At 35.5% G+C, this 14,910-nt stretch overlaps 1 protein-coding gene across 1 annotated transcript in view; it reads left to right on the top strand.

The window, feature by feature from the left end:
* Positions 1-14,910, top strand: part of LOC118199247 (guanylate cyclase 32E-like) — an 876,682-nt gene that overhangs the window by 70,218 nt on the left and 791,554 nt on the right. The window lies entirely within an intron of this gene.

Raw genomic sequence — 14,910 nt, 5'->3', positions numbered from 1 at the left:
GCTCTAATTGAAAGAGAATATACTTATGATCTGATAGGCCACTGATATCATCAACCGTCCAATTTTGTACATGGACAGCTGCTGGAGGCGTGGATATAGTGAGATCAGGCCATCCATATGTAGAAGCTTGTTCAAAGGTCGGAGAAGCATCAATAGTGTTATGAAGGACTAGGTTATTTGAGTTAAGAAAATCGTCTAGAAGACGACCTCTAACATCTGTTTGAGGATAACCCCATATTGTACTATGGGCATTAAAATCGCCCGCTATAATATTATGTGGCACTGGCTAATGTTGCCGGATATATTCTAGAAATAGAAGTGCTGATTCCAATGACGCTGTTGGTGGAGAATAAATGGAATAAAGGATAATTTTAATATCAATTAATTCCAGTAATATAGCCACATGGTCACGATCAGTCTTGAGAACAAGTGGAGACCATAAGGGATTAAGAATTAATATTGCTGCTCTAGGAGGCTCTGCCTTATTTACATGTTGATATATCGACCAGCGTAGTGGAAAGCCCACAATCTTACCATCCCTCGTGTAGGGTTCTTGAGCAATTAATATATCGGCTTTAGCATTAACCGCGTAACAACAGCATGTGCAGTAGCAGCAGGAGATTTTTGTAAATTGATCTGGATAAAATTAATACGTTCAAGAGCTGGAGTAAAATCTAGATTCATGGCAGAACTTTTGACACCAGAAGGAGTAGAGGAATTAGCATTACTGTGTGAAGGCAGTGTATTAGAAATTGTAGAAGAAGAGCTGGTAGAAGTACTTCTAGTATTGGGTGATACTTCGAATGTATTCTGCTGTGCGTTGATATGATGGACATTCTGAAGCATAGGTAGGGTGTCGGTAGTCATACAAGGTGCCATGATGGTGGTTGCTGTCTCGACAGTTGATACACTCCGGTAGTTCGGCGTGACAGTCTTTGAGACTGTGGGGGCCAGCGCAATAGGCACAGAACACGGTTGGTGATGTATAGCGCTCCTGCGTGTGCCCATATTGCTGGCACTTGTAACGTCTGAGGATGCCCAGAAATTCCGAGATGGGAAGTGCATTCCAACCGAAGAAGAGCTTTCAAAATGCGATGACTGCCTGGAAAGTGGTGGAGTCACATTCGACAATCCAGCGTACTCTTTTAGGAGTACGTTCTTTAACCTTTTCGCGACGGCGCACCTTTGTTTAAAACGCTCGTGCGGGACGGAAGAGAATCGAAGGCAGTCACCGTACAGGACGGAGGTTTTGCATCGTTAAGCCTAATTATATAACAAAAATCAGAAAAACAAAAGTTTCGCTTCTAGCATCGTAATTTTTGGTATCTTAACTTGAGCTCTTATATATGTTAAAATTAGCCCTTAAAACATTTATTTCTTTATTTTACATGGAAATATACTTAAAAGATTGCTTATCTTCCATAATACTTTTCGGAAGAGCTATTCAAATTATTCTAAAGTTTTAATTGATAAAATCCATCAATAAAGTTTAAAATTATTAAAAAGAACACAATAAAGACTATTTACAGTAAGAAGTAACAAAATTTAAAATGAAAACGAGCGTGGTAAATTTCGAAGCACAGAGAAGTATCACCTTGTAACTCTTAGAAAAAGTATCACTTTTTAACTCCTTAGAAAATGAATCAGTACTCTCATTTGCGTTAGTAAATGGTTCACTAACCATACTAGGGTATTCTTCCTCTGATAAATAGTCATAATAGACTAGAGTCATAATAGTCATAAAATCCTTCCCGTCATAATAGACTGGAGGTGAGGCTTTCCTAAATAAAAAAAGAAGGAACGGAAATATATCTGAAGGCAATGCAAAACGTAAAAAAACTCCGCACAGTAACCCTAAAAGACCGTACAAAGTAGAGGAAAAAAATAGAATAAAAAAGGAATTGAATATAAATCAGATACGAGAATGTTTTCAATAGCACGCAGCGATTTAAAGAGCCGAGCTGCGTTTGTTTACATTACGATTTCCCCCCTCCCCAGCCACAGCTGACAAGCAAAATACCAAAAACAGCCAGAATATAAACAATCTGAAGGTCAGAATACTAAAACTACGTTCAGTTTAAAAGTAATGGACACAGAGTGCCATCTAGTGGCTATTAAAAATTGTTTCAGCTTAAAATGCATATCTGCACTGCCCGTTCACTTGGCCAGTTCTCCAGGAGTGCACGGGTGAACCGCCCGGGCCTCACATGCGTCCGTACGAAATGCATATATGATTCGCCCGTCGCGAAGAGGCTAAGTTTAAACAAAGGTAGGATTCCATTGTTTTGTATATGAGCAGCTGCACTTAATTCAGCTATCAAATCGTCAGATGAAAGATCTTCAGGAACGTTTCGAATCACACACCTGGGCTTACGACGCTGGCGACGTGTTACAGCAATGTCCAGATTTGTATCTTGAAGTTTATGTTCAAGGCGAGAAATGTCAGATGGAGATCGACAAAAGACTTCTAAACCACCTTGAGGAAGAGAAGAAATACGTTGGACAGCAACTTGAAGCTTATTAAGCGGTGCGTGAACCTGTAGGTCCTGACGCAGTTGAGCAGCTGTTTTCTTTGATTTGGATTTTATTATAATGCTAGGTTGTACTGGCTGTCGAACCACTTCTGTATAAGTAAAAGGTCATTGGGCTGAAGAGACAGCAGATGATGCAGGTGCTACAGTCGAGGCAGAAGCCAAAGATTTAACAGGCGTGAGAACAGTGGAATCGTGTGTAGTTGCAATAGGCAGAGGTTGTTGATGCAGAAGTTCACAACACACCAAAGTAGAAGTATTTACTTCCGCGTCAGCTGTAGTCGGCGGAGGTATGTAATCCGGACCCTGTAAGGCAAGCTCTTTGAGAGCGTCTAAAGACCGGGTCAATTTATCTCGTAATTCAGATCGTAGAATATGCTTACCACCTCGGAATGCAGTAGCAATAGAGTGTATACAAGTGTACAATAGATTAACTTTATCACTATACAATTGTTCGGTAGTAATCAGTTCAAATGGGTCAAAGTCCTCAATAGGTACTGTGTCTACATGTGCAACAGATGATCGTGACATTGTTACACATATAAATCAAAATCTATATATATCGCATATAAATAAAAATCTATATATATCACTTATAACGCAAAGTATATAAGAACTCAAGCAAAAGTAAAGGAAAACTATGATGTTAAGCACCGTTACAACGATATAAAACAATAAAGTCTAATAAAAACAATTAAATGACATAAGAAATACAGTTCATAAGGAATAATATAAAACAGTCAAAAAGTCAATAAATATGCTGAAAACACTATTTTTATCAATATAAATGATAGAAAACAAGATTTCGACAAAAAGTTCTGCGTCTCGACAATGTTCAAATATTGACAAAAATGAAGTGCCAAAAGGACAAACCCTTAGGAGCTAACATAAATTAAAAGTAGAGTTAAGGCTAGTATACAAGGGTGCAAGGTAAATCAGAAGTAGACATAAATATAAAATTTATGACCTAACTCGTTAAACATCAATGATACAGTAATATAAATATTATACAAAGAAAGAACTTTTAATTTTGATCATTTTGATTAAAACCATGTAAAAATAACATAATTAGGTGCTGAGAAATTAATTTTTAAAAACAATTGACAAATTTCTGGTCATCGAAAAAGTCGAAATAGCAGTTCTATTCCTGCGTGCACATAATCTCAAATATCGGTCATCGGCGTTCGTCGTAGCAGTTGACCGTCCTTGGCTTAATCTCCTAGATGCCAAATCTGTGGTTTGAAATTGCCTCCAAGGTCTATGAACCACAGAAGGACTCACATTTAGCCATGTGGCCACTTCAGTTTGACTTTGTCCTTCCTCCAATCTCCCAATGGGTCTTCATCGCAGTTCTGCAGGCAAATGATGCCTGAAGGTCATTGTTTCGAATTGGTTATCTCAGATTTCTGATGTCACTGTCACAGTGAAATATGTGGGCTTGCTCTCAGACATGGACTTTTATGCTCCTCGCAGATGACGCACTGCGAGTGCAGCGCCACTAATTTGCATATCGCAGTTTTACTCAGCTACTCTTACTTGGCAACATATTCACATTTTTGGTTAAAATGCGGTTTAGCCCACTGCTTGGCGATTGTTTTTCAATGGGTAATAAACGCGCCAGCATGGCTAACCCGATGTTTTGAAGCTGTGTTGTTATTCTGTTGCCACTAAATTTTATCGCCCTGTGTTATATTTAAAGAAATTAAATATTGAAAAATCTGCATAAATGTTTCTCGCATTGTGATAAAACAACGGTACATAGAGCCATCAAATTTTGAATAACATACGTTTCCAACCTAATATGGGTATCTGGAAGCCCAAACTTGGAATTTTTTTTATTATCTGATTGATATTTTGTAATACTTGAACGAATTTTTGATTAGCAAACTCAAAGATTTCAAAGTGAGCAACGGCATCACAGTACGGGAAAAATAAAAAAAAAAAAAAACATTTTTACGTGCAGTGTGCAAAACTGTGTATCGGAAATTCTAAAGATATGCTCATTTTAAAATTATATTGCGATATTGCTGTTGAACTGAATTTTATGGTTTAAGTGTAAAAAGCATTATATTTGATAAAGAAAGGTAACACACAAAACGTTGAAAAAAACGCCCCTTTGGGCGTAATGTAAAATCTAAAAGCTTTCATTTTTTTAAATTTATTTATTTATTTATTTTTAATTTTACTTGTTAATTATGTTGCGGTTTGAATGTTCTTATGCGGTGGTTCTTTTTTTAATCGAGTGTTTTCCCCCCTGTGGGTTTTAGCCTTTTTTCTGCATATATTACGGAAACGGCGTATAAAACGTTAGTAAATTTATTCAAAGATGAGGAGGGATCCAAAAGGGTTTCCCCCTGAGTTAAATTCATATATAAAACCCCTCAAGACTTTACATTTTTCTTGAAAAGGGTAAGTGAAAAAGTTTTTCTTGTATGGTTCGTTTTAAGTTGCTTATTTTTAACATTTTTTATTTCTTTTTGGATCAATCCTAGAAGATTGGAAAAGCTGACGTTGTGCTATTCTCTGATGTTTTTTTAATGAAAATAGAAAGATATGTACATGGGCAAAGCCAATGCAGTGCGCAATGCCGACGTTGTGCGCGATGCCGAGTATGTGCAATTCTGGGATTTTTTTTAAGTGAAAATAGATCGATGTGCACATGGGCAAAGCCAATGTGGTGCGCAATGCCGAGTTTGTGCAATTCTGGGATTTTTTTTTAAGTGAAAATAGATCGATGTGCACATGGGCAAAGCCAATGTAGTGCGCAATGCCGAGGTTGTGCGCGATGCCGAGTTTGTGCAATTTTGGGATTTTTTTTAAGTGAAAATATTCGATGTGCACATGGGCAAAGCCAATGTAGTGCACAATGCCGAGGTTGTCATAATAGTCATAATACAGGGAAGACCCAATCTCCCTAGTCCCACTGGACAATATGACCATAAAGGATCGACCCCTCAAGACCACAAAAGGAAAGAAGAGAGAAAAAGAAGCTAATTAACTAAAAATAATTGGAGATTAATTAACGAACTAAAAATAAGGAATAGAGATACAAACAACGAGCACAACACCAAACGTTCAAAATCCAAAAACAATTAAAAACCCCACGGGCAAACAGAGTGGCGGAAACTCTCAAGAAATATTCATTCACATGAATTTTCGGAACAGGCACAGGCGGTCCAATGGCATCGAGGAATTCCCAATTTAAATAACCTGCAGAAGGTCAAACCGAATTCCCTACATTATTACTTTAATAGCATGTTATTTGTATATTCATAATTATATTTAAACTATTAATTTATTTTAAAAATTTACTTTAATAGTCCTACCACTATCTGAATTGAAATGTATTAATTATCTTTAATAATCATAGAAAAGAAGCTCCAGGACTGCCAACAACCAAAAATGGAAAAATCCAAGACCGCCATGCATCATACTAAAACTTTAGTTATTACTCCATTAAGAACAGAATATAAGAAAAATTTTAAAACTTTAAAATTTCAAAACATTTTAAAATCAAAAACTACGATTAAAAATTTAAGAAAAAATATAAAAATTCCATAAAATTTAAAAATAAATATCCTAAAACTCAAAACCACCATTAATTTCGATAATTTAAATCTGGCAATCCATCAGGATTCTCAACATTTGCAAGGCCATATCCATGTAACAATCAACTGCATCCCCTCGAAATGTGCAAAACATCTACAATGCATTAAATAAAACAGTACACAGAAAAATTTCAAAATTTTCGTAGTAAACCTATAAATACTCATAACTGAGAATATAATACATATAATCAAAAGATAAATATACACAATACTAAACAAATATTCCAAATTCAACTCTATTAGAATTAATAAACTCCATTGCACATTTAGAATATGTTTTTAAGATTTCCAAGTTCCATGACTTATCTCCCAAACATTTCTTTCTCAAATTTTCCAATAAGGAACAATGATTCAAGAAGTGATCTGCGTTACCAACTTGATGGCAATGACCACACAAGTCTGAACTTTGTAAATTAAATCTCGAGAGGTACGAGGGAAATCTTCCATACCCAGTTAAAAAGTGGTTTAAATTAATATTACTAATTGGTCGCATACCATTTTGAATGTTAATAGACTCACGCACCTCTCTGATTCATTCCATCTAGTATTCCAAATATCATTATAAAAATTTTTCATGTTTCTAATTGCAGAACTTCTTGAACCAGAAATTTCTATTATATTCACAATCATCATTAGTGGTCGCCTCTTTAGCCAGCACGTCGGCCCTTTCATTTCCAACAAAGCCAACATGAGCTTTTATCCAGTGTAAATGAATGCACATATTCTGCATCAAAAATTTCAATAGACATTTAATATCAAATATTAATAAATTAGTAGGACGGGCCGAGGTCAAGGATTGAAGCAAAGACATACAATCAGTATATATATGAATAGAATTAACACAAGTCAAATTTTTCTTAACCCATTGAAGGGCTTTAAGTAAAGCACATCATTCCGATTGAAATACAGAATTATAATTATTAAGCTTATATTTTTTATTTTCAATTTCAGTTCCATAATGATAAATCACAAATGCTGCACCCAATTTATCATGTTGCCTGGACCCGTCAGTATAAATATCCAATTCTCCAATTATTGGGAGTTTACAATCAAATTCAAAAACACATAAATCAGAAGGATGTACCAAAATATTATTAATTCTTTCAAACATACGCCTTGTAATCAAAATATCTTTATACAATTTAAAATCAAGTCTACCAGTTCTGAACAAAAAGTTTTCAAAATATAATTTATATAAAATTGAAAGAGGCGGCGTGCCGGCTAGAACGCAGAGCACCTCAGTTGCAGTACGGAAACATCTTGTAATCATTAAGCACCAGCTCCTCTGTATCGCATCGAGTTTGTTCCTTAACCTCACCAAATCCCCGGCTCTGGATCCCCAGGCACCAATTCCATAGAAAACTCTAGGGATAATTACATTATTCAAAATATCTTTAAGAATGCATGATTTGTTACAAAGTGTCTCACTAGAAAAAGATCTTCTGTAAAACATTAACATATCATCTGAGCGCCAATGAATTGTTTTAAAATGATCTGCGAAGGTCAACTTGCAATCAATCTTGACTCCCAAATATTTAATAACATCAACAAACTTTATTCTTTTTCCTTGATATCTAAATCGTGGAGCTCTCACTTTGATCCCAGCCCGCGGGAAAATGATTGCAAAAGTTTTTTCTAAATTGAATTCAAGACCTTCGCCGATTCTCCAGTTTTCCAGTTTTAACGTAACATTCTGAAATGATTTCTCGAGTTTTTCCAATGATGCACCATACATCAGAACAGCAAGATCATCTGCATATGCAATAAAGTTTGGGAATTCCATCATTGGGGAATTCCAAAATAAGAAATTTGTTTAATATGATATTCCAGATCAGGGGAGCACTGCAGGAGCCCTGCGGAAAACCAATGAAAATCTTTAGTTCTATCTCTGCAGTCTCATCCTTAAAAGCATTAAACAAGATTTTGCGATTGTTAAAATAACTCATATAACGTAACATTCTGAAATGATTTCTCGAGTTTTTCCAATGATGCACCATACATCAGAACAGCAAGATCATCTGCATATGCAATAAAGTTTGGGAATTCCATCATTGGGGAATTCCAAAATAAGAAATTTGTTTAATATGATATTCCAGATCAGGGGAGCACTGCAGGAGCCCTGCGGAAAACCAATGAAAATCTTTAGTTCTATCTCTGCAGTCTCATCCTTAAAAGCATTAAACAAGATTTTGCGATTGTTAAAATAACTCATATAACGTAACATTCTGAAATGATTTCTCGAGTTTTTCCAATGATGCACCATACATCAGAACAGCAAGATCATCTGCATATGCAATAAAGTTTGGGAATTCCATCATTGGGGAATTCCAAAATAAGAAATTTGTTTAATATGATATTCCAGATCAGGGGAGCATTGCAGGAGACCTGCGGAAAACCAATGAAAATCTCTAGTTCTATCTCTGCAGTCTCATCCTTAAAAGCATTAAACAAGATTTTGCGATTGTTAAAATAACTCATATAACATTGAATCAAATTCCTTGTCAATTTAAGTTTAATCATGGTTTGTAAAATAGAGTTCCAGCACACTGAATCGAATGCAGACGAAACATCCAAGGACAGCAGCACTACGTGATGCGAACTCTTATAGCTTCTAATAAAGTCAATAGCATCATATAATGCATCATCTGTAGAACAGACAGCTGTGAAACCATACTGTCGCCGACTGAGTATCATTCTACTATTCAGGTAAAACTTCAATCTCTCAACCAAGATTCTTTCATACACTCGGCATCCAAAAACACTCAAACGTACAATTGGTCTATATCTGTCATTCTGCTTTGGAATTAAAACAACTCGACCGATTTTCCAATTTCTTGGAAACACAAAAAATTTAAAACAGTAATTAAAAAGCAATGTAAAAATATCCAGATATGTAAAAATTAAAATCTGAACAAATATAGGATTAAAACAGTCCGGGCCCGGAGCGCTTCGACGCCTCATTTATTCAACTGCACTTCTGATCTCTGCCTCTGTAATTACAGCGTCATTCAATGGGCAATCAGAAAGTCTATCCTCATCTAATGAAATATCCCCAGGTGCTCCCAATTTGAGTGATTGCAAAAGCTTCTGTCTATTGAGTTCAATCAATGCTGAGTTTGTGCAATTCTAGGATGTTTTTTTAAGTGAAAATAGATCGATGTGCACATGGGCAAAGCCAATGTGGTGCGCGATGCCGAGTTTTTGCAATTCTGGGATGCTTTTTAAGTGAAAATAGATCGATGTACATATGGGCAAAGCCAATGTAGTGCGCAATGCCGAGGTTGTGCGCGATGCCGAGTTTATGCAATTCTGGGATGTTTTTTTTAAGTGAAAATAGATCGATGTACACATGGGCAAAACCAATGTGGTGCGCGATGCCGAGTTTGTGCAATTCTGGGATGTTTTTTTGAGTGAAAATAGATGGATGTGTACACGGGAAAAGCCAATGTACCGCGCAATGCCGAGTTTGTGCAATTCTCTAATGTTTTCTAAGTAAAAATAGATCGACTTGCACATGGACAAAGCCAAGGCAGTGCGCAATGCCAAGTTTGTGTAATTATCTGAAATTTTTAATCTTATTTAATTGACTTCAAATTGTATAGCAGGCTTTTCTATACACTGTTTCTGGTATGCATAGTGACTGATATCTCTTTAAGAAAATATGTATGCACGCAAATAAATTTTAACAAATGAATCCTTCGCATGATTGCATGATTTTGCGAGAAATAAGCTTCCATGTTTGAATGAAAAATGTTGTAAATTTTTACGAAGTTTAAACCTCTGGCATTTGTTGTGAATTACACGTAGCGTTTAAGCGAAACTAATGGTATTTTGTGTTTTAAACTTAAATTTCAGATATTATTTTGTTTTTTAATTTCATTATATTTGTTGTCTTTTATAAATTTCCTATCGTTGACAATATTACTTATGGTAGCTTTAGATATCGAAAAGCCATGGCTTTCACAGCGTTTTTTAATAACTAGATACGAATAAATTTCTTCGGAGAGAGCACAAATGTCCGAAGACAAATTGTCAAGTAGCAGACGATAATTTATGCTTTCAAAAATATATACTTGCAGTTAAAAAGAATTTCCAAGCAGACGATTTCTTTTGGAATTTTTACTTCGTAATTTGAGCACTTAATTCAGTTGCCGTTTGAATGTTCTTATTAGGTAGTTATCAATCGAGTGTTTTTATCTGTGTGTTTTTGCCATTTCTCTGCATATATTTCGTTAAATAACAGTCGCTATGAATTTATCTGTGATGCTGAAAGAGGTGAGTGATTGTACATGTAAATTTATTACTTTATTGGAAGTGCAAGGGAAACGTTCCGTCATTGAATGGTGTATGAAAGTTGGTTTGATTGCTACGTTTTTTGTTTGTTCGAAATGTGGTGAAAATATGCGTTTTTGTGAGAGAAAGGGAAGTATAGATGGATTTGAATGGCGATGTAGAAAGCAAGTAAAAGTAAATGCGCATGATGTTTGTAGGAGTATAAGGAAAGGTTCATGATTTAGTCATAGCCATTTGAGTATATGTGATATTTTGAGAATTACGAGGTGTTGGTTTTTGAAAATGGGAAATGAATCTGTGATTCAAGAAGTGAAAGTGCATGAACATGCTGTTGTTGATTGGTTTATGTTTTGCAGAGAAGTGTGTATGACGACTGTGACAAATGATAGTGTTCCAATTGGTGGTGAAGGAGTAATAGTTGAAGTGGATGAGAGCCAATTCGGGAAAATGAAGTACGGAAGAGGAAAGCATATGGACGGTCATTGGGTAATTGGTGGTATAGAGAGAGGAACGAACAGATGTTTTTTAGAGAGGTTGAGAATAGATCAAAGGAGAGTTTGGAGAGAGTGATAGTTGAATGGGTGTTGCCGGGATCAACTGTGGTTTCAGACTGCTGGAAGGCATATGGTGGACTAAAAAATTTAGGTTATGGCCATCTGACTGTCAGCCACAGTCTGTACTTCCGTGATCCCGAGTCCGGTGCGCACACTAATTCCATAGAAGGTACCTGGTCTGGAATCAAACGTCATTTACGTCGAAATACAAACCACGTAGATGGCGAATTTGATTAAGATTTAGCGGAATATATGTGGCCAAAATGGCACAACCACTCACTAAGTGATGAACATTATCGTGCCTTTTTAGCGGCAATCATAAAGATTTATCCCCGGAAACGGCCGATAAAACTGAGTAAATTTTCTTAAAGACGGGATTTAGGGAGGTTTTCCCCCGACATAAATAAAATAAAAAAAAAAAAAAATTGTTATTTTCCTGAAAAGGGTAAGTGAAAATATTTTTTCTTTTTAAAATTGCTTATTTTTAATATTTTCTTATGTTCTTCCACTGTGAGAAATTAGATTTTTTAAACTTATTAATGTGTAGAATTCTAATACGAGAGTATAGAACGTGGTTTAGGAACTTAAGAAACATTGAAATGAAAGCTGTGTATGATGTTGATATTCAATCATAAATATTTTTCTTATTTTATTAATGTAAAGCTTAAAAATTTTTAGAAAATAATGAAGATTGTTTACTTACTAGTATATAAGACATGGTGTCGTTACGTAGCAATAAGGTAATTTTGTAAAGATGATAAGTTAAAATGTTCCGCAATATGAAATTAAAATTTAAAAAAATCTGTTTTTATTTGTATAAATACTAAAGCTTAAAAATATTCGCCCTGTATGAGAGACTGAGACGTTGTTTACAGTTTTAATAATTGTTACAATTCACTTACCGTATTATAGTAGTTTGAAATACAAAAAATTTAGTATACTTATTTCTACATCTGTAGAGAATACATTGTGACGTCACAATCTTAGTCCCACCCATTTATGAACGTCACATAGCTCCACCTTCGCAACTTTGTTTATGCAACGTATTCTGATATTTTACTGGCGATTTTAAATCGCCAAGCTGGGGCCTAAAGCACATTTTCACCAAATTTTACACGGTTTGGCTTATTTTGAGGGAGTTATCTCTATTTTTGTGACTTTTCCTTAATTTATGATACCCAGTGTATATGTATATACATACATGGATAAGAAGATAAATACACCAATTAGTTTTTAATCATGGCCGAGATGGTTAACGATGTTGCTTGTGTACAGAAAGAAAGCGCTGTAGAATTAGTTGCCTTGAATTAAAAAGCATCAGCTTTGTATAATAAACTTTATTGATATTCTAAAACATGAAATATTTAAGAGAAAAATTGCCTGCAGCGCAGTGCGGCTAAGAACGCTGTTCTACTAAAACATAAACATGAACAACTGTTGCCATTCACACAAACTTAATAGTAAAATAAAGGATGTTGCCAGTAACAAGATTATTGTAAATAATAACATAAAATTAACCAGTGAGAAAATAAACTATACAAAGAAAAAAATAAATGCAAATATTAAATATACATCCAACATTAACTCCCACCCTTGCCATTGCATTAACAATCAGATCATTTCCGATGCAATGACAACGGTGAAAGTTTTACTACAGGTCTTTTAAAATAACCATTAACAGTTTTTACTGTAACAACTCTAAAATTGCCATTAATTGATTATTAGATGACAATTTATATCTGTGACAAACAATACATTTATGGATTAATAACCTGAATAAGTTTTTTACCATTTACAATCCAATAATTTTGCTTTAAAATGTTAGCTAGTAAACTGCGCTCTGCATGCATATAAGTTACATGATATTGTTTAACAAGTAACAAGGCAATCCTGTGTTGAACTGGGATAATTATGGGATGTTTAGCATTGAATGATAAGTTAGAATTTTGCAGCCGACCTCCCACTCGTAAAACACCATCATCATCTAGAAAAGGAAAAAGTGAGCTTAAAACACTTTTTGGATTTAAAGATGAATTATTTTTTAGATCCTATATATTTTTATGGAAGTGCACAAACTGTATCCATTTAATGATCAACTTCATAGCTGCTTCCCTTTCATCAGATGAAGGTACTACTGCAGGATTTTTTAACCTATTATCTTCAGAACCAAAGACCCGTTCTTTGCACCTAGAAATAAATCTTAAACAAAAATAAATTACATTAACTATTTTAAATAAAGAAGAACAGTTCTGAAATAAATTATCCAGAGTGTCATTAGTCAAACAAGCTATTTAACAAAAAATTAATTTTGTCTTTTGTTCAGCTAAAACAGTTGCATCACTAGTGGTTTCATTACTGACAGAACATTGTAGAGGCCACTTTGAACTGTCAAACGCTAAGAATGGTGGCCCATGCCACAATAGGGATATGTTCGATAGAAGTTTAGGATCGATTCCTCTAGAACAGTGGCTCTTAACCGGGGGAAGGTGCGGGAATGTATTCTTGGGGATGCGGGAGAAGCCCCTACCTAACCATAGAAATTATTAAATATAATTTATTAAATATCTTATAAAATATTTGAAATCTGCAATAGTGTCCCCAATATTGAAGCTCATAAAAATTGGTAGCCTTTAACTCACTTATCGGCAAAAGACGCGGGAAAGAACCGGTGCCGATGGGCGTATACACTACGCTACGAAAAGGCATGAAATGCTACAAACGAACGCGAACAGGCAGCTAGGTGACCGAGAAAAGAAAAAACCTTTGTAGGAATACAAGCAGAGAACGTTATTCCAGCTTGCGCATGCGCTGAGTTCAATATGTGCTACTCCAATGGAATCTACGGATTCACAGATTTGTATCTGCATCTACTGCGCCTGTGTTAGGTTGAGTCGAGTCAACTATTGTGTCCGCGACATGTGTATTGTGTATTCTGACTTGTCCAGAAAGCTCTTGATACTAATACATTCTTAATTGCCCGTTCAAGCCGAATAGGATTCAGTGATATTACAAACGTACGAACATTATATATATTATATTACATTATTTCTAAATAATTAAATCGATTATAGTGAAACCCAATATGTCAAAAAAAAAAAAAAGACAATGGAACGATGAGTATGCCGGTTATGGATTTACTTGCACAACCGAAAAAGATGGCACGCAACGACCGCAATCTTCCTTCTAGAGTCTAGAAAGGAAGGTCGACAGGATTCTGTTTCGACGAAATATAGCTCCACTGTTGATAGGGAATAGTATCTAATATTTCTGAAGTCCTGTTTGCCACAAAAGGCTTCCATTTTCGAGGATGAGCTGCTAACCAACAGAGAACAACCTTAGAGTCAGTCCAAGCATGAAAGGAAATTTCAGTGCTGGGGAAGGCTTTGCGGACAGCTTTGATTAATCTGGCAAGGAGCAATGCACCTAGGAGTTCCAGTCTAGGTATGGACACTTGTTTAATGGGAGCAACTTTGGTTTTAGCAACCACCGAATTGACTTCATTTCTGTCGTGAGATGTTGGTTGAACACAATAGATGACAGCAACGTAAGCAGATTCTGACGCGTCACAAAAACCATGCAGATATATGTGGTTAGATGTAATTTGAAGCAACCTCGAAATTTTAACATTTCTGAAAACCTTAAGATCTTCTTGAAGTCGTTGCAACTTCTCGTCCCATTCTTTAGGCAGTGGGGCATCCCAGTCAAGTTTTAAAAACCACAACTGTTGATAAAATATTTTCAACTTGACTGTACATGGTGATAGCAAGCCAAGAGGATCAAAGATTTTAGAAGATTGAGAAATTAACTTTCTTTTAGTAATTTCAGTCCCGAAAACCATAGAAATGTTAAATAAAAATACATCTTCTGTAGAGTTTCAAAACAGCTCTAAAGTTTTGGCACATTCATCTGAGTGAACTTCCAGGT

This window comes from Stegodyphus dumicola, chromosome 4 (assembly GCF_044657685.1).
Source record: "Stegodyphus dumicola isolate Sdum_Otavi_A_Nest chromosome 4, ASM4465768v1".
In the NCBI taxonomy this organism is placed as follows: Eukaryota; Metazoa; Arthropoda; class Arachnida; order Araneae; family Eresidae; genus Stegodyphus; species Stegodyphus dumicola.
Note: the sequence above shows the minus strand (reverse complement) of the source record. Positions and strands in the feature narration are given on the sequence as shown.